Here is an 18928-nt window from a genome sequence, read left to right as displayed (position 1 = left end):
CTGCGCAGAGTGGAAGCTGTAGGGATTCTATCAGTCCTGATTGCCCCAGATTGGCCGCGTCGCTTCTGGTACGCGGACCTGATGCGTCTGGTGGCAGACGCCTCCTAGCGTCTTCCCCTGGGAATTGATTTTCTGTTACAGGGTCCAATCTTCCACCCTGTTTCACAGCCACCGGCCTTAGCGGCGTGGCTGTTGAGAGCCAGGGGCTTAAGGACCGAGGCCTTTTGGGCTCGGTGGTCTCTACCGTGCTGCCTGCACGGAAGTCTACCTCACGTAGGTTTTTTCCTTATACATGGAAGGCCTACTTCTCTGTGTGTGAGGAGATGAACTGGCACTCTCGTACATGCGTTGTGTACAGGATTCTGCTGTCTTTGCAGCAGGGAGTGGTTCAGGCTCTCGCCTTATGTACGGTTAGGAGCCAGATTTCTGCTCTGGCTGTTTTTACTTGCATTGCTCACACATGCCATGGTTATATGTAGAATTGCACCCCAAAATACATTCTGCTGCTTCTCCTGAGTACGGGGATACCACATGTGTGGGACTTTTTGGGAGCCTAGCCGCGTACGGGGCCCCGAAAACCAAGCACCGCCTTGTCCTTCCTACCAGGAGATTTTAGGCAGAATTCTTACAGCACTTAAGGTGTTAAAACTTTCCTTCATGCCGCTCCTCCCAGGGGGCGTGGCTCCCCCAGGCATAACCCACACCCTGCTCCAGCAGCTTCAGTTCGTAACAAGCAGTACAAACCAAGGAGGGGTGGGTGCTGTGTCCGTCTATGAACTCAGAAATGGATTTTACGGTGAGTACAAAAATCCTTTTTTCTCTTTCGTTCATAGACGGACACAGCATCCTTTGACCTTAGGGACGTCCCCAAGCAGTGTCAAAAAAACGAGGGGTGGGAAAAATAACACAGCAAACAACAGGTTACACCCCAAACAAAACCGGAGTTACTCAACGGAGGAACTCCAACCTTAAACTGCCGCCTGTAACACCCTGCGGCCGAATGAGGCATCAGAAGATGCACTCACATCCACCGTTTAAAACTTTGAAAAAGTGTGGACCGACGACCAGGTCGCAGCCTTACACACCTGTAACACAGAGGCTTGGTGTCGGAAAGCCCAGGAGGCTCCAATCGCCCTGGTCGAATGCGCCGTGACCCGAAAGGGAGGCGCCCGCCCCTTCAGGGCGTAGGCCTGAAGCACAACCTGTCGGATCCACCTGGAAATGGTGGCCGACGAGACTGCCAGGCCCTTACTGGGACCGGACACAGACACGAACAGCGAGTCCGACTTCCGGAACTGAGCTGTCGCCGACAAGTAAACTCGAAGGGCCCGAACCACATACAGAGAATGTAAAATGGCTTCCTTCGGGTTCTTCGGCTGAGGACATAATGATGGAACAACAATGTCCTCGTTAATGTGAAAGGCCGAAACGACCTTCGGAAGAAAAGAAGGTCGCGGGCGCAGCACCGCCTTATCCTGATGGATGACCAAGTAGGGGGCCTTGCCCACTCCCCTTGATCCAGAGTCGTGCGACTTAGGAAGTCGGCTTGCCAATTCAGAACTCCCGGAATGTATACCGCTGACAGGGCCGGAACGGACCTTTCGGCCCACCGAAGTATGTGAGCGACCTCCGTCGCCGCGGCCGAGCTCCTTGTGCCGCCCTGATGATTGACGTACGCCACGGCCGTGGCATTGTCGGACTGGATCCTGACAGGACGGCCCTGCAGCTCCAGGGACCACCTGACAAGGCACAGCTTGATCGCTCGGAGCTCCAGGATATTGATCGGCAGGCGGGACTCCTCCTGAGTCCAACGCCCCTGGGCTGACTGGGTGCCCCAGACGCCCCCCCAGCCGAAGAGGCTGGCATCCGTCGTGACCACTGTCCAGCGGCACGGAAGAAAAGACTTCCCGGACCGAAGCACCGGAGACGTCAGCCACCATGCCAGGGAAGACTTGGCCAGATGGCTCAACCGAATCTGGCGATCCAGAGAAGATGGGACCCTGTCCCATCGTGACAGAATCTCCTTCTGTAGTACCCTGGTGTGGAATTGGGCATACGGAACCGCCTCGAAGGAGGCCACCATCAGACCCAGAACCCGCATGCAGAAGCGAAGAGACGACCACTTCTGGGTCGACAACTGTCTCACTGCAGATTGCAGGGTCCGCAGTTTTTCCGATGGGAGGAACACTTTTGCCTCCCCCGAATCCAAAACCAGCCCCAGGTGTTCCAGCCTCTGGGACGGAACCAACACTGATTTTCTGAGATTCAGAAACCAGCCGAACTCCTGCAGAGTCCGACACGTGATGGACACGTCCTCCTCTAACTCTGAGCTTGAAGAAGCTCTCAGGAGAAGGTCGTCCAGGTATCCCACGATAGCGATCCCTCGCTGCCTTAGCAAGGCCAGGATCGGGGCGAGCACCTTGGTGAACACCCGTGGTGCCGACGCCAGCCCGAACGGGAGGGCCACGAATTGATAGTGGTGCTCCCCGATCGCAAAACGCAGATACCTTTGGTGGCTTGTGCAAACGGGGACATGCAGGTATGCGTCCATGATGTCCAAGGACGCCATGAAGTCCCCCTGGTGGAGGGCCGCTATGATAGAACGGACCGACTCCATCCTGAATCGCTGCACCTTGACAAAGGAGTTGAGGGCCTTTAGGTCCAGGACAGGGCGAACCCCTCCCTTCTTGGGAACCACGAACAGATTGGAGTAGAACCCCCGAAACCGTTCCAGCGAGGGAACCGGCACAACCACCCCTCTGTCCAGAAGATCCAGGGCTAGCCGACGATCCGGAGGAAGCTGGAGGTTGGATGGAAAAAATCTGTTTGGGGGACAAGAGAGGAACTCTATCTTGTACCCCGAGGCGACCACCTCGCAAACCCAACGGTCGGTCAGAAGAGAGTTCCACCGATCCGCGAAGTCGTGAAGCCGTCCCCCCACCCGAGACCCGGGCGGGGGCAGACCTTCATGCGGAAGCAGGCTTGTCCGCAGGCTTGTTTGGTTTGTTAAACCAGGGGCGCTTACGCCCGGCAGCAGGGGCTTTTGCCCCTTGCGGACCTTTTCCAGCCGCGCTGGGCGCACGAAAAAACCGCTTAGGGGTAGTAAAAGTAGGACCTTGCTTGCGGCGAGGTTCCTTACCCTTCCCCGACTGAGGGAGCAAGGTGCTCTTGCCTCCAGTGGCATCCTTAATGATGTCATCCAGGGATGCCCCAAAGAGCCGTCCGCCCTTAAAGGGCAAATCCACCAAGGCCTTTTTCGAGGACTGGTCAGCCGACCAGCACTTCAGCCATATAAGGCGGCGCAGAACCACTGCGTAGACAGAAGCCCTGGAAAGCAAAGGAATCGAATCCATAGCCGCCTCACAGAGAAACTTCTGACCCTGAATCAACTGCTCAGCCAGGTCCCTAGAGGACTCGGAAGCACCCTGGACCTCCAGATCCTGCAGCAGGAGCTTCGCCCTTTCAGTTAGCGTCTGAGCAACCAGGGCGCCGGCCTTACCGCCGAACCCACCACCGAGAACAGGGAGCGGGCCACGGCCTCCACTCTCCTATCAGCGGGGTCCTTGAAAGCAGGAGCCCCCTCCACAGGCAACGTAGTAGCCTTACTCAGTCTGGACACAGGAGGGTCCACCGACGGAGGAGTGACCCACTTTTTTAAAAAGTCCTCCTCCAGGGGGTAACGGGTAGCAAAGCTTTTAGGAATAGTAAAAGCCTTTTGCGGTGTATCCCATTCCTTATACAACAAATTGTCCAAATAAGGAACACAGGGGAATACCTTAGCGGTACGCGGTGGTTTGCGGAATCCAAAAGGGACTGACACCGCTGGTGTCTCCGCCACATCCTCTAAATGAAGAGTCTCACGCACCGCAGTAATAAGAGCTCCAACAAATTCCTTGTCAGCAGACTCCGCAGCAGAGTCATCCTCGCTGTCCATGTGGGTTAAGCCCGCATCCTCTGACATGACAGAACCAGAAGCAGCAACAGCGTTATCAGATTCTGCGTCAGAGATATCCCCAGAAACAGCCTCTGGGGGGGGGCGCTTTTTACCCCCCAACCGAGCACTGGCAGCTTCAAACCTGGTGAGAAAAGATTCCAGGACAGCCGACACCGATTCAACAGATGTGGCAGGGGAAGGGGCGCTAAGGGTTAATTCCGGCATTGTGAGGAATGAGGGGCCTGATTCAGGCTCCATATTGCAGCTGCCGTGTCACCCCCACTGCCAATGGCAGGAAAAAAGTCCCCCACAGGTCACCTCCCGGCCGCTAGAGCACAGTCTGGGGCCCCCTGAGACTCACCACCCCCCTGGTACAGCGCGGTCTGTGAAGGACAAGTGTGTGCTGAGGAGAAGCTGCAGCGCTGCGTCTGTCCCCTCAGAGGATTCGCGGTCTTTTTTCCCCGCCGAAACGGCCACTAGAGGCCGAACTAGTGCTTAAAACGGCGCCGGCCACAAGAAAATGGCCGCCGAATAATACAAGCGCGGCTCCGGCAAAATGGCCGCCGTTGCGCAGTTTTAAAACAGTGTACCCAAAAATGACAGTACACCAAAACAGCACACAGCACACACAAAAATGCCCAGAATGTCCACCACAGTCCCCTGCAGTGACACAGAACAGCCCCAGCCATACCACGAGTGAAAAAATGAGCCCCAGAGAAAAAAAAACCCCTGCACAGCCGTCACCCAAAGGGGGAAGGAGGGAGAGGAATAAGGGAGAGAGGAAAGCAGGGGAAAACCCTCAGTCGACCTCCCAAGGGAAAACATTCCAGCCAGACCACTTACCTGAGTAAGGGGCCACTACTTACCTGTCCTGCGACTACCCGGCTGGAGGTATCCCAGACAGAACCAACGTCCGCGAACGGCATGGTTGTCAGCCAGACACACTGTGACAAGGCCATAGAGACCGGTCATATGTGTGCCCTAGAACCGAAGTTCCCCGGCCGCCCCTGGAGCAATGGGGCCTGTCGTGGACGTCCCAAAGCGGAGCTGAGGGCCGGCACACGCTCGAAGGCCGAACATGGGGGGACTACAAGAGTCGAGGACCCAGCCTGTCACCCAGTCGGCTGTTGATAGAAGAATCGCAGGATTCAAAAATAAAAATAAAATAAAAAAGCGAGAAAAAAACTCGCAAAATGCAAAAAAATTTGCAAGAAAAAACCTAAGGTCAATGAAGGCTGTGTCCGTCTATGAACGAAAGAGAAATTTGATTTCACTCCTCACTACCTATCACAGTTTTGAAGGCCATAAAATGCCACGGTGGCACACAACCCCCCCAAACGACCCCATTTTGGAAAGAAGACACCCCAAGCTATTTGCTGAAAGGCATGTTGAGTCCATGGAATATTACATTTTTCGGCCCCAAGTGATTGAATAATGACCAAAAATAAAAAAAAATTACAAAACGTTGTCACTAAATGATAAATTGCTCACACACGCCATTGTTATATGTGGAATTGCACCCCAAAATACATTCTGCTGCTTCTCCTGAGTACAGGGATACCACATGTGTGGGACTTTTTGGGAGCCTAGCCGCGTACGGGGCCCCGAAAACCAATCACCGCCTTCAAGATTTGTTTGAGTGAAATCAAAGATTTATGTCCTTAGAAATCTTGAAGGTGGTGATTGGTTTCCGGGGTCCCGTATATGCCCAGGGCATGTGTGAGAAATATATCATTTAGTGACAATGTTTTGTAATTTTTTTTATATTTTTTTGGTCATTATTCAATCACTTGGGGCCAAAAAAATTAATATTCCATGGACTCAACATGCCTCTCAGCAAATAGCTTGGGGTGTCTACTTTCCAAAATGGGGTCATTTGGGGGGGTTGTGTGCCATCTTTGCATTTTATGGCCTTCAAAACTGTGATAGGTAGTGAGGAGGGAAATCAAAAAATGTATGCCCTTAGAAATCTTGAAGGCGGTGATTGGTTTTTGGGGTCCCGTACGCGGCTAGGCTCCCAAAAAGTCCCACACATGTGGTATCCCCGTACTCAGGAGAAGCAGCAGAATGTATTTTGGGGTGTAATTCCACATATAACAATGGCATGTGTGAGAAATATATCATTTAGTGACAACTTTGCGCAAAAAAATAAATAAAAAAAATATATATTTATTTTTCCCGCAACTTGGGTCAAAATCTAAAATATTCCATGGACTCGACATGCGTCTCAGCAAATAGCTTGGGGTGTCTACTTTCCAAAATGGGGTCATTTGGGGGGGTTTTGAATTATCCTGGCATTTTATGCACAACATTTAGAAGCTTATGTCGCACATCACCCACTCTTCTCACCTCTTGAAGAAAAAGCCCTTTCTGACACTGTTTGTTTACATAAAAAAAAACATTTTTTTTTTTTGTTGCAAGAAAGTTAAGTTGAACCCCCAAACATTATATATTTTTAAAGCAAAGGCCCTACAGATTAAAATGGTGGGTGTTGCATTCTTTTTTCCACACAGTATTTGCGCAGCGTTTTTTCATACGCATTTTTTTTTGGAAAAAATACACTTTTTTTTTTTTTAAGCACTAAAACACACTACATTGCCCAAATTATTGATGAAATAAAAATGGTGATCTTAGGCCGAGTACATGGATACCAAACACGACATACTTTAAAATTGCGCACAAACGCGCAGTGGCGACAAACTACATACATTTTTAAAAGCCTTTACAGGTTACCACATTAGATTTACAGAGGAGGTCTACTGCTAAAATGACTGCCCTCGATCTGCCCTTCGCGGTGATACCTCACATGCATGGTGCAATTGCTGATTACATATGACTCCAGACCGACGCTTGCGTTCGCCTTTGCGCAAGAGCAGGGGGGACAGGGATGCTTTTTTTTATATATATATTTCGCTTTTTTATTTTATTTGTAAACTGTTCCTTCCATTTTATTTATTTTTTACCATTTTTATTGTTATCTCAGGGAATGTAAATATCCCTTATGATAGCAATAGTTAGTGACAGGTACTCTTTTTTTTTTTTTTTTAAATGGGGTCTATTAGACCCTAGATCTTTCCTCTGCCCTCAAAGCATCTGACCACACCAAGATCGGTGTGATAAAATGCTTTCCCAATGGCACTGGCCCGGATTCAGGTACGACTTGCGCGGGCGCAATCGTGATATGCGCCGCGCGAGTACGGATTTGCGCCCAGGCAAATATGCGAATGACCCAGAAAACAAGCTAAGCCTGAAATTAGGCTTTTTTCAACGGACGCAGTTTCTCTGCCCCGGCGCATGTAATGTGCATTTTTGCGCAGGGTGCAACTTGCGCTCTCATTGTTTTCCCTCAGCAAATATGCAAATGAGGAACTAACGCTGATTCAAAAACCTGCGTGTGTGAGGCGCAGTTTGCACACCAAGCGCGCAAGCTGTTTGGCCCGGGCAAAATTGCTCCTCATAAAAGCAGGGGCAACTTGGCAACAGACGTCCACAGGTCAGCTGGAGAGCAACTACAGCAGTACCGTTACGGACGAGCTGAGCAAGCAGAGCACCCACACTTTCTGGATCTCGCATCTGTGTGCCAACATGCCAGGGGCAGCTATGGTTCTAGCAATACTACTGAGTGAACCGACTCGTAGGAGGGCACGGGAGAGGATATACCGAGTGCGCAGGAACGTCTTTGCCATGGGTGATTCGGAGGTGTATCGCATGTTTAGATTCAGCCCTGAGGTCATCCTGGAATTAGCCACACCCCTGCATGATGACATCACCAGCCAGACACATCGTGGACATGCAGTGCAGCCACTGGTCAAGGTCCTGGCAACACTGCATTTCCTGGCAAGTGGATCTTTTCAGCGTACAAGTGGAATGGTGGCTGGGATGTCCCAATCCTCCATGAGCAGGTGTGTGCACCAAGTTATCCCTGCAATCCTCAGACGCATGTCCCACCACATCATCAGACCCACCCAGGAGGACCTGCGGCAGAAGGCAGTGACAGATTTCTATCAAATTGCCAGATTCCCACGCACCGTGGGCGCCATTGATTGCACCCATGTGGCACTACGGCGCCCCTGTGAGACCGAGCACATATACTGCAATAGAAAGCATTGGCATTCCATCAATGTCCAGGTGATAGTGGATGCCCAAGGCCTCATATGGCACGTCCGTGCCAAACACCCAGGATCCAGCCACGACAGCTACATATACCGTAAGAGCGACATCCCAACACAACGTGTATGGGGACAGCTGGCTGGTTGGTGAGTGACATGGGTGTCAGGCATGACTAACATCCTCCTGTCTTTTCCCTTCCAGGTGACTCTGCATATGCACTGGGACCCAATCTTATGACCCCATTCCGGAACCCCCAAACCCCAGGAGAGAGAAGATACAATGAAGCTCACGCCTGTACCCGTGGAGTGGTGGAACGCACCTTTGGCCTCCTAAAGTCCCGTTTCCGATGCCTGGATAAGTCTGGGGGGACCCTGTTGTATTCCCCAGACTTTGTATGCCAGATCATCGGGGCATGTTGCGTGCTGCACAACTACGCCATGAGAAATGAGAAAGGGCCTGGATATTGACATACGTGATGACCTGACCCCCGAACCCCACAATCCCCCCCCAAGCAACTCTACCCGGTCTACTGAGGGAAGAGCAATCAGGAGTGGTCTCGTGGAACGTCTCTTTGCACGTTAAACACACACAATAATCATGTCACAAGTAGAATGCACGCGTGCACACCACTGTGGTCCCTAGCACACACACCCCACATGCACCCAAAATTGGATTAGACCCAAGGATACCCCATGGTATTAGGGAGCAGCAACGCCGCGTCAAGGCTCCAATTATGTTGCTGTCCATTCATACACCTTTCACACGGCAGAGGGTGACACCCCTTTTCCAGTAGGAGTGACACCCCCCCCCCATTCACACACCAGTCACACTGTAGTATACACTCCTCATCGTGTGTAGGGACTAAAAAATTAAATAAAAACTCAAACTTAGCATAAATTAAAAATATAAAAGCTCATTATCTGAGCATTAAATAAATATATAAAAGCTCATAATCTGAGCAAAAAAAAAATCAACATATGAGCATAATCCAACTAAAGAGAAAAAGCTCCTTATCTGAGCACCAAGCACAGCAAGCTCAATTTTTGCTTACACAGGCGCAAATTACCACACAAAAGGCATCCTGAATCAGGTGGCAATCTCGCCCAATTGCGCCGGCGCAGAGAAATTGAGCTGAGCTGCACAGGTGTAATTAATGGGCAAATCTACCTGAATCTACCCCACTGTTTATATCCGGGGGGGGGGGCATTCCATCCCACTGAATGTAAAAGCAGTCTAGAGGCTAATTAGCCACTAGAACTGCTTTTACATGAAAGCCGACCGCTGGCTGAAAAGAATGATACCAAGATGATGCCTAAACCCACATACCAGTACGTTGATGGTTCTTGTTGGACATGTATTGTAATCTTTTTTTTTTTCATGCAGCCTGTTGGCTGAACGAAAAAAAAAATTGATCGGTGGGTATGCCCACCATTAGAATACCTCCCTTCATCCACCCACTTCTAATGATGGGCATACATTTATATATGTCGAAGCATGGGGGCATCCTCCCGCAAAAAAGTTATGCCGCGTACACACGGTCGGACTTTTCTATGCCGCGTACACACGGTCGGACTTTTCTATGCCGCGTACACACGGTCAGACTTTTCTATGCCGCGTACACACGGTCGGACTTTTCCACGGGCAAGCCTCCGTAGGAATGTCAACCGTATGTACGCGGCATTAGGAGCAAAATCGCTCCTCCGCCCCTAATGCCCCCATGCTTCGGCATATATGCTCTTTTTTTAACTGTGGTGGTGAAATCACCTCCTACAGGTTTGGAGTCGCGGCTTTTTATATCGTGGGAGCAAACGCTGTTGCTGTCACGCTAAATAAATCCGCGCTGCAACTGAATGGCGTACCTGCTAAGCAAATGATGGTTAACATTAAAACAAAGTAACATTACAGTATAACAGTAAGATCATACCATACCTGCAAAGCAAATACCAAAAAAAAAACATAGTAAAAAATAAAACATTTTTTAACGCAACCTGTGCCTAAAATATATATATATGCCGAAGCATGGGGGCATCCTCCCGCAAAAAAGTTATGCCGCGTACACACGGTCAGACTTTTCCACGGGCAAGCCTCCGTAGTAATGTCGAGTATATACGCGGCATTAGTAGCAAAATCGCTCCTCCGCCCCTAATGCCCCCATGCTTCGGCATATATGCTCTTTTTTTAACTGTGGTGGTGAAATCACCTCCTACAGCACTGGAGTCACGGCTTTATATAGAACACTGTATATACAGATATAATGGGGGAGGGGTGACACCAGGTGAGGCAGCCATCTTGTGAGATTTAGTTGGCCGGGAATCGAACCCGAGTCTTCTGCTTGAAAAGCAGCTGTGCTTACCACTGCACCACCAACAGTAGTGTGGGAGGAAACCGGAGTACCCGGAGGAAACCCACACAAGCACAGGGAGAACATGCAGACTCCAAGCAGGCAGTGTCCTGGTCAGGATATGAACCAAGGACCCCAGTGCTGCAAGGCAGAAGTGCTAACCACTAAGCCTCTGTGCTGCCCATATGAGGCCTCTGTTTTCTGAGGCCCGCCCCCGCTGAGCGGGGTAAATCAGTGATCTCCACTCAAAGCTCTTAGGAGGAGAAGCAGCCATCTTGGGCCACTGAATGGAGCCATTTAACCTACCAGCATGTCTTTGGGCTGTAGGAGGAAACCCACACAAGCACAGGGAGAACATGCAGACAGTGTCCTGTTCAGGATATGAACCAAGGACCCCAGTGCTGCAAGGCAGAAGTGCTAACCACTAAGCCTCGGTGCTGCCCGATCTTAAAGCAGAACTCCACCTATAAAGGGAAGTTGGTGTTTTCCTGGTGTCCTTTGTGTGGAGTGGGAGAAGTCCATGTCCTCTGCTCTGTATAGTGTCTCTATGGATAAGTTCTGTCTTATGTAAGAGAACTCGCCATGAGTGTGAGACAGACGGGGACAGGTCACTAGAATGTGTAAGCCTGGCTCTTCATAGATGCTAGAGAGTCTATTCCCAGTATGGTGGATGTCCTGATGGTCCATCATCATTGTCTATGATTGTCTGTGGAGCCGCTACCAGCTCCACCTACCGCGCCCAGGTCTGCTGGCCGGCCTCTGCTGGTTTTATGGGCGTCTGAAGGGTGACCGTTTGAATGGGGCACCAGCGCTAATTCTTTGACGCTCACCTAAAAGGTATTTACGCGTTTGCAGCCATATTGGGACGACACCTACTTTATATCTCTTACATGTTCTCATCACAGAGTAAAACTTCATAAAGATTATAATGTTTTCTGCTCACCTTTAAGGAAGGAATCGCGTGGGAAAAACAACAAAAATACATGGCACCCCCAAATCTGATACCAGAACCCCAACCGAGCATGCAGCCTGGCAGACTAGGAAAGGGGGGGATGAGCGTGCACCCCCCCTCCACTGAGCCATACTAGACCACATGCCCCCAACATGGGGAGTGTCCTTGCAAAAGGGGACCCCCCTCCCCCATGACAAGGTACCTCCCCATGTCGAGGGCATGTGACCTGGTATGGTGCGGAGAAGAGGGCGGTGCATGCTCACCCCCCTCCCCCCCTTTCCTGGCCTGCCAGGATGCATGCTCAGTAAGGGTCTGGATTTTGGGTGGCCATGTTTATTTTTATTTATTCATGAATTTTTTCCATGGGGTTCCTCCTTTAATGGTGAGCAGCATATTTTATATTCTTCTTAAAGCTTTGCTATGTGAATGGGAACACGTAACAAATATAAAGAAGGTGTAAAAAATGTGGCTGAAAAATTGGAAATACCTTTTAGGTGAGCGCAGTAGATGAATCGTTGATGCAGAGACCTGTCTTGTTACGGCCTTATCTGGTTCCTGGGAAGACTCTTCGGTTGGTGAAGTGGCAGCCGCCACCAGTGTAGGGTCCTGTGTTGTTACAGTCATATCGGGCCCCTGGGGGGACTGATTAGAAGGCTCTCCATTTAATAACTTCTTTTGGTACATTCGTACTTTTAGGAACATCCATTCGTCTTATTTTTGCAGGTTTGGCCTCAGTTAGTGATTCAGAAGCTCCAAAAATGAAAATGGAGGGCTGATGGGAAGATCCTCTGGTTACTGGAGTGGCAGCCGTACCTGGTCCCTGAGAGGGTTCCTCAGACTCCTTGTTGAGTCTTTTAGGAACAGCCAATCGTCTTATTTGTCCATTTACATTGATAGTTGGTGATTCAGAAGCTCCAAAAACAACAGTGGAGGGCTGATGGGAGGACCCTCCGCTTACTGGAGTGGCAGCCGCCACCAGTGTAGGGACCTGTGTTGGTACAGCCGTACCTGGTCCCTGGGAGGGTTCCTCAGACTTTATGATGAGTCTTTTTCTAGGAACAGCCAATCCTCTTGTTTGACAAACTACATTGATAGTTGGTGATTCAGACGCTCCAAAAACAATGGAGGGCTGATGGGAAGACCCTCCGGTTACTGGAGTGGCAGCCGCCACTAGTGTAGGGACCTGTGTTGGTACAGCCGTACCTGGTCCCTGGGAGAGTTCCTTATACTTTTTGTTGAATCTTCTTCTAAGACCATCCATTCGTCTTCTTTTTGCAGGTTTGACCTCAGTTAGTGATTCAGAAGCTCCAAAAACGAAACTGGAGGGCTGATGGGAAGATCCTTCAGTTACTGGAGTGGCAGCCGCCACCATTGTAGAGACCTGTGTTGGTACAGCCATACCTGGTCCCTGGGAGAGTTCCTCAGACTTTTTGTTGAGTCTTCTTCTAGGAACAGCCAATCGTCTTGTTTGACCAACTACATTGATAGTTGGTGATTCAGAAGCTCCAAAATTAACAATGGAGGGCTGATGTGAAGACCCTCCAGTTTCTGGATTTGCTGCCACCATTAGTGTAGGGACCTGTGTTGGTACAGCCGTACCTGGTCCCTGAGAAGGTTCCTCAGACTCTTTGTTTAGTCTTTTTCTAGGAACAGCCAATCGTCTTGTTTGACCAACTACAGATGTAGTTGGTGATTCAGAAGTTCCAACAATGGAGGGCTGATGAAAGGACCCTCCAGTTTCTGGAGTGGCAGTCCCCACTAGTGTAGGGACCTGTGTTGGTACAGCCGTACCTGGTCCCCGGGAGGGTTTCTTAGACTTTTTGTTGAATCTTTTTCTAGGAACAGCTAATTGTCTTATTTTTGCAGGTTTGACCTCAGTTAGTGATTCAGAAGCTCCAAAAACGAAAATGGAGGGCTGATGGGGAGATCCTTCAGTTACTGGAGTGGCAGCCGCCACCAGTGTAGGGACCTGTGTTGGTACAGCCGTACCTGGTGCCTGGGAGAGTTCCTCAGACTTTTTGTTAAGTCTTTTTCTAGGAACAGCCAATTGTCTCATTTGTCCATTTACATTGATAGTTGGTGATTCAGAAGTTCCAAAAACGTGAATAGAGGGCTGATGAAAGGACCCTCCAGTTTCTGGAGTGGCAGCCGCCACTAGTGTAGGGACCTGTGTTGGTACAGCCGTACCTGGTCCTCGGGAGGGTTTCTTAGACTTTTTGTTGAATCTTTTAGGAACAGCCAATCGTCTTATTTTTGCAGGTTTGGCCTCAGTTAGTGATTCAGAAGCTCCAAAAATAAAAATGGAGGGCTGATGGGAAGATCCTTCAGTTACTGGAGTGGCAGCCGCCACCAGTGTAGGGACCTGTGTTGGTACAGCCGTACCTGGTGCCTGGGAGGGTTCCTCAGACATTTTGTTGAGTCTTCTTCTAGGAACAGCCAATCGTCTTGTTTGACCAACTACATTCATAGTTGGTGATTCAGAAGCGTCGAAAAGGGATGGCTGATGGGAAGACCCTCCGGTTACTGGAGTGGCAGCCCCCACCAGTGTAGGGACCTGTGTTGGTACAGCCGTACCTGGTCCCCGGGAGGGTTTCTTAGACTTTTTGTTGATTCTTCTTCTAGGAACAGCCAATCGTCTTATTTTTGCAGGTTTGACCTCAGTTAGTGATTCAGAAGCATCAAAAACGAAAAGGGAGGGCTGATGGGAAGACCCTTCGGTTACTGGAGTGGCAGCCGCCACCAGTGTAGGGACTTGTGTTGGTACAGCTGTACCTGGTCCCTGGGAGGGTTCCTCAGACTTTTTGTTGAGTCTTCTTCTAGGAACAGCCAATCGTCTTGTTTGACCAACTACATTCATAGTTGGTGATTCAGAAGCGTCGAAAAGGGATGGCTGATGGGAAGACCCTCCGGTTACTGGAGTGGCAGCCCCCACCAGTGTAGGGACCTGTGTTGGTACAGCCGTACCTGGTCCCTGGGAGGGTTCCTCAGACTTTTTGTTGAGTCTTCTTCTAGGAACAGCCAATGGTCTTTGACCAACAACATTGATAGTTGGTGATTCAGAAGCATCAAAAAGGGAGGGCTGATAGGAAGACCCTTTGGTTACTGGAGTGGCAGCTGCCACCAGTGTAGGGACCTGTGTTGGTACAGCCGTACCTGGTCCCTGGGAGGGTTCCTCAGAATTTTTGTTGAGTCTTCTTCTAGGAACAGCCAATGGTCTTTGACCAACAACATTTATAGTTGGTGATTCAGAAGCATCAAAAAGGGAGGGCTGATGGGAAGACCCTTCGGTTACTGGAGTGGCAGCCGCCACCAGTGTAGGAACCTGTGTTGGTACGGCCGTACCTGGTCCCTGGGAGGGTTCCTCAGACATTTTGTTGAGTCTTCTTCTAGGAACAGCCAATCGTCTTGTTTGACCAACTTCATTGATAGTTAGTGAATCAAAAGCGTCGAAAAGGGAGGGCTGATGGGAAGACCCTCCGGTTACTGAGGTGGCAGCCGCCACCAGTGTAGGGACCTGTGTTGGTACAGCCGTACCTGGTCCCTGGGAGGGTTCTTCAGACTTTTTGTTGAGTCTTCTTCTAGGAACAGCCAATGGTCTTTGATCAACAACATTGATAGTTGCTGATTCAGAAGCATCAAAAAGGGAGGGCTGATGGGAAGACCCTTCGGTTACTGGAGTGGCAGCCGCCACCAGTGTAGGGACCTGTGTTGGTACAGCCGTACCTGGTCCCTGGGAGGGTTCCTCAGACTTTTTGTTGAGTCTTCTTCTAGAAACAGCCAATGGTCTTTGACCAACTTCATTGATAGTTGGTGATTCAGAAGTGTCGAAAAGGGAAGGCTGATGGGAAGACCCTTCGGTTACTTGAGTGGCAGCCGCCACCAGTGTAGGGACCTGTGTTGGTACAGCCGTACCTGGTCCCTGGGAGGGTTCCTCAGACTTTTTGTTGAGTCTTCTTCTAGGAACAGCCAATGGTCTTTGACCAACAACATTTATAGTTGGTGATTCAGAAGCATCAAAAAGGGAGGGCTGATGGGAAGACCCTTCGGTTACTGGAGTGGCAGCCGCCACCAGTGTAGGGACCTGTGTTGGTACAGCCGTACCTGGTCCCTGGGAGGGTTCCTCAGACTTTTTGTTGAGTCTTCTTCTAGGAACAGCCAATGGTCTTTGACCAACAACATTTATAGTTGGTGATTCAGAAGCATCAAAAAGGGAGGGCTGATGGGAAGACCCTTCGGTTACTGGAGTGGCAGCCGCCACCAGTGTAGGGACTTGTGTTGGTACAGCCATACCTGGTCCCTGGGAGGGTTCCTCAGACTTTTTGTTGAGTCTTCTTCTAGGAACAGCCAATGGTCTTTGACCAACTTCATTGATAGTTGGTGATTCAGAAGTGTCGAAAAGGGAGGGCTGATGGGAAGACCCTTTGGTTACTGGAGTGGCAGCCGCCACCAGTGTAGGGACTTGTGTTGGTACAGCCATACCTGGTCCCTGGGAGGATTCCTCAGACTTTTTGTTGAGTCTTCTTCTAGGAACAGCCAATGGTGTTTGACCAACTTCATTGATAGTTGGTGATTCAGAAGTGTCGAAAAGGGAGGGCTGATGGGAAGACCCTTCGGTTACTGGAGTGGCAGCCGCCACCAGTGTAGGGACTTGTGTTGGTACAGCCATACCTGGTCCCTGGGAGGATTCCTCAGACTTTTTGTTGAGTCTTCTTCTAGGAACAGCCAATCGTCTTGTTTGACCAACTACATCGATAGTTGGTGATTCAGAAGTGTCAAAAATGAAAAGGGAGGGCTGATGGGAAGACCCTCCGGTTTCTGGAGTGACTGCCGCCACCAGTGTAGGGACCTGTGTTGGTACAGCCGTACCTGGTCCCTGGGAGGGTTCCTCAGACTTTTTGTTGAGTCTTCTTCTAGGAACAGCCAATGGTCTTTGACCAACAACATTTATAGTTGGTGATTCAGAAGCATCAAAAAGGGAGGGCTGATGGGAAGACCCTTCGGTTACTGGAGTGGCAGCCGCCACCAGTGTAGGGACCTGTGTTGGTACAGCCGTACCTGGTCCCTGGGAGGGTTCCTCAGACTTTTTGTTGAGTCTTCTTCTAGGAACAGCCAATGGTCTTTGACCAACAACATTTATAGTTGGTGATTCGGAAGCATCAAAAAGGGAGGGCTGATGGGAAGACCCTTCGGTTACTGGAGTGGCAGCCGCCACCAGTGTAGGGACTTGTGTTGGTACAGCCATACCTGGTCCCTGGGAGGGTTCCTCAGACTTTTTGTTGAGTCTTCTTCTAGGAACAGCCAATGGTCTTTGACCAACTTCATTGATAGTTGGTGATTCAGAAGTGTCGAAAAGGGAGGGCTGATGGGAAGACCCTTCGGTTACTGGAGTGGCAGCCGCCACCAGTGTAGGGACTTGTGTTGGTACAGCCATACCTGGTCCCTGGGAGGATTCCTCAGACTTTTTGTTGAGTCTTCTTCTAGGAACAGCCAATCGTCTTGTTTGACCAACTACATCGATAGTTGGTGATTCAGAAGTGTCAAAAATGAAAAGGGAGGGCTGATGGGAAGACCCTCCGGTTTCTGGAGTGACTGCCGCCACCAGTGTAGGGACCTGTGTTGGTACAGCCGTACCTGGTCCCTGGGAGGGTTCCTCAGACTTTGTGTTGAGTCTTCTAGGAACAGTTAATGGTTTTTGACCAACAACATTAATAGTTGGTGATTCAGAAGCATCAAAAACGAAAATGGAGGGCTGATGGGAAGACCCTCTGGTTACTGGAGTGGCAGCCACCACTAGTGTAGGGACCTGTGTTGGTACAGCTGTACCTGGTCCCTGGCATGGTTTCTTAGACTTTTTGTTGAGTCTTCTTCTAGGAACAGCTAATTGTCTTGTTTGTCCAACCACATTGATAGTTGGTGATTCAGAAGCTGCAGAAAGAGACATAGAGGGCTGATGTGAAGACCCTTCGGTTACTGCAGTGGCCGCCGCTATCAGTGTAGAAACCCATGTTACAGCCAAATCAGGCCCCTGGGAGGACTGATTAGAAGATCCTCTGGTTTCTGCAGTGGCCGCTGCCACCAGTGTGGGGACCTCTGTTGGTAAAGCTGTACCTGGTCCCTGGGAGGGCTGATGGGATGACCCTCCCGTTGCTGGAGTGGCATCCGCCACCACCGTGTGGACCTGTATTGGTACATCCGTACCTTGGTTCCTTGGAGTCTCCGTGTGAACGTCACATTCTGGCAAAGTCTCTGTGTAAACGCCATATGCTTGTGGCATCTTCGTGTGAACTTCACATGCTGTTGATGCCTCCGTGTGAACTTCACATGCTGTTGATGTCTCCGTGTGAACGTCACATGCTGGTGGAGTCTCTGTGTGAATGTCACATGCTGGTGGAGTCTCCGTGTGAACGTTGCATGCTGTTGATGCCTCCGTGTGAACTTTACATGCTGTTGATGTCTCCGTGTGAATGTCACATGCTGGTGGAGTCTCTGTGTGAATGTCACATGCTGGTGGAGTCTCCGTGTGAACGTTGCATGCTGTTGATGCCTCCGTGTGAACTTCACATGCTGTTGATGTCTCCGTGTGAACGTCACATGCTGTTGATGTCTCCGTGTGAACGTCACATGCTGGTGGAGTCTCCGTGTGAACGTCACATGCTGTTGATGTCTCCGTGTGAACGTCACATGCTGTTGATGTCTCCGTGTGAACGTCACTTGCTGTTGATGTCTCCGTGTGAACATCACATGCTGGTGGAGTCTCCGTGTGAATGTCACATGCTGGTGGAGTCTCCGTGTGAACGCTGCATGCTGTTGATGTCTCCGTGTGAACGTCACATGCTGGTGGAGTCTCTGTGTGAACGTCACATGCTGGTGGAATCTCAATGTAGCATTCATATTCTGTCTCGCTCACTGGGGCAGTCCTGCCTTGTGAGCTGTCTGTGCAGTAAATACTGCGTACATCTGCAATAAAAATTAGAATCGGATTTAGCACCTTCACTTCATCTACATTTTATATATTTTTTATACAACATCAAATTATAGAGAGAAAAGTTCCAAATCCCAGTGTCAGGGGCAATAAATAAACCTGACATGACAGGGACACAGGGATGACTAATGTTGGCCTTCATATAAAAATGTTGGTTGCCTGGCCTTCATGCCGACCCAGTAAAATGAATGGAGTCAGAAAGGGAACTGATTCCTCACTTCCGGGTGCGGGGGAGTAATCTGCAGGGCTTCTGTTTCTGATTATTAAACACTCGGCCTCTTTTATTGTAATCCCTCGAATTGTTGCTGTGGATTGATATAGAAGAGGCCGGGGACCGGGAACTGATGTATTGCAGATTACTCCGCCGCACCCCAAAGTGAAGAAATAGTCCCCTGCACGTTTTGGATCGATTTCCATGCGATTCTGTCATGTGACAATGGTGACAAGATCTTGCCATGTTTGGGGTGCCATTAAGAATAATGTATTCCGAATTCTTGCTCCCCCCTTTTCCCATGATTTGGAATCACAGCACTTCTACCGGCCATTCCAAATCGGCCAGTGTGGGCGGAGTGTCAGGCAGAATTCCAGGCAAATGATGAAATAGATACT

The sequence above is a fragment of the Rana temporaria genome, chromosome 13 (assembly GCF_905171775.1).
Source record: "Rana temporaria chromosome 13, aRanTem1.1, whole genome shotgun sequence".
NCBI classification, from domain to species: domain Eukaryota; kingdom Metazoa; phylum Chordata; class Amphibia; order Anura; family Ranidae; genus Rana; species Rana temporaria.
The sequence above is the reverse complement of the archived record's forward strand: the minus strand, read 5'-3'. Positions refer to the sequence as shown.